Below are 2,394 nucleotides of genomic sequence, written 5' to 3'. Positions count from 1 at the left end.
ACCTACGTGCTGTCAAGTTGGACCTGACTCATAGGTATTCCCTCCTTGGGTTTCCGAGGTGCTATCACTACGGAAGTAGACTCCAACTTTTCTTCTGAGGAGTGGCTGGTGGGTTTGAACCACCATCCTTCTGGTTAGCAGTCAAATGCCTTAAGCACTACGCTATCAGAGCTCCTGGTTATAAAGGTAAGAACCTAAATTTCAAAGTAAAGTAATGGCTGCTAACCCTAGCAGTATTTTTTTATTACAAACACTTACATTTAGCAAATTGGAGATGAAGGAAAAAAGGAATCACAATGATTTATTAAACCTATACATACATAAGCACTCTTAACAGGTTGTATTTTCTTTTAATGAAAAAAGTATTTTTTAAAATATAACGAGGCTATGCCGTTTTTGTTTTTTTCACTTGTTAATCTTCCTATTTCATTATTCTTTGTAAATGAGATTTCAGTAGTTGTACTGTAGTAATTTAATCATACTTCATCGAGTATTCAAGTTTACAAATTTGAGGCTACCCAGAGGTAAACAGCTTGGTACCTGACTTTTTGGACCTCATCTCTTCTATGAATTTTTAGAATAAGTCATAAAGGACATTTAACACTTGATGACTGCTGCCAAGATTATACTTTGCTCTTCGACCAGTACATGAGCTTGCCCTTTGTTTGAATTGTTGCCAAAGACGACCTTAGCTTATTTGCTACTATTTTCTGCCTACCTCATTGTTAATTTGCAGTGATTTAAGTTATCTCTGGTAGCGTATTGCCTAAAGCACTTGATTGCTAACCAGAAGGCTAGCGGTTCACACCCACCAGCCACTCCTAGGAGGGAAGATTGGGTGATCTACTTCCACAGTGATACTGCCTCAGAAACCCAAAGAGGGGTTGCTATGAGTCAGGTCTGACTCAATGGTAGTGAATTTGTTTTTTTTTTTTGGTTTGGTAACGCCAGTTGCTGTTGAGTCATTACTGATTCATAGTGACATTTATCCTTTCCCCTATGGAGTTCCTTTCAGTTATCCAGTTTTTTGCTAAATTGAACTGTAATGCAAACTAGATACTGCCAAACTAAATTTTGTATGGATACTCAGATTTTTCTGTTAAGCTTATTAACACTTTGAAATTATAATACAGAATATATTCTGACAATGATCTTGGCAAGTTAAATCTGTTTATGATAGAAGTGATACATACTTAAGTGATTGTGAAAATTAACTTATGTTTGATTGCCTACTATGAGTTTTAGGTATCTCACTTAACCTTATTTCTCATTCTTTGTTTCATAGAAAATCCAAGATGTAGAGTACTCTCTTTTTTAAAAATACAGATAAGGAAATAGGCTCAGTTTAATTGAAAGTACTTTATAAATTGACATTCAAAATAAATTACCTTGAAAGTAATATATGCTTTCAAGGTATATACTATTTTATATATATAATTACAGCTGACTCTCTAACAAGGGTAGTATTAGAGAAGATTGGAATTAAGAATTGCATTAGAAGAAAAACTTCATTAACTGAAGACAGTGCGTGAGTGGAATGCTACAGTACAGTATAATGAATATATATATGAGTATATATATATACACACACACACACAAGGTATATACAGGATATACTGTTATTTTGCTCGGAAGGAAGGTTGGGCAATCCTACTTCCGTAGTGATACTGCCTCGGAAATCCAAGGAGGGGTCGCTATGAGTCGGGGCTGACTTGACGGCAAATAACAACAACAGCAACAACAACAACAACAACTGTTATTTTGAAAAACAGGTAAAGGACATGAACAATTTATAAGACTGAGATATACGCAAATGATAACTTTGTGAAGTTGTGGTGAAAGATAATAAAAACATAATTATTCTTTATACTTCAGCTTAATTCACTTTATTTCCATTTCAGGTTTCCAGAACCACTGTTGATGAACCAGTGAATATATTCAAAGAGCTAAATTTGAAGCCTGTAGAAAAGCTTATGCCTACAACACATGTGCCATACTATTCAAATTTCTACTTTTGTCAGTCCTTAATATCTACCTCTCTGAATTTTCATGAATTTATATTTCACAAGGGTAATTATTTTATATACACTGGCAGCCACAAATAATAAAATACTTAACATAAATGTTTTTCGTTTTATTATTGGTATTAAATACTTTGTTTTGAACAGCTAAGATAAATTGCAATTTCCCATTAAGAAGGGTTTTTTTTTTTCTTATTTGATGACTTTATGGGAAGAAATTAAAGGTAGGTTGTAAACCTATTAAACCCATTACCTATTGCCATTGAGTTAATTCCAACTGATAGCTGACCCTAAAGGACAGAGTAGAACTGTGCCCCATAGGGGTTTCTAAGGCTGTAATATGTACACAAGCTGACTGCCACATCTTTCTCCC

This window comes from Orycteropus afer, unplaced genomic scaffold (genome assembly GCF_000298275.1).
Source record: "Orycteropus afer afer isolate SDZICR_OR568_19922 unplaced genomic scaffold, OryAfe1.0 scaffold00152, whole genome shotgun sequence".
NCBI lineage: Eukaryota > Metazoa > Chordata > Mammalia > Tubulidentata > Orycteropodidae > Orycteropus > Orycteropus afer.
Note: the sequence above shows the minus strand (reverse complement) of the source record.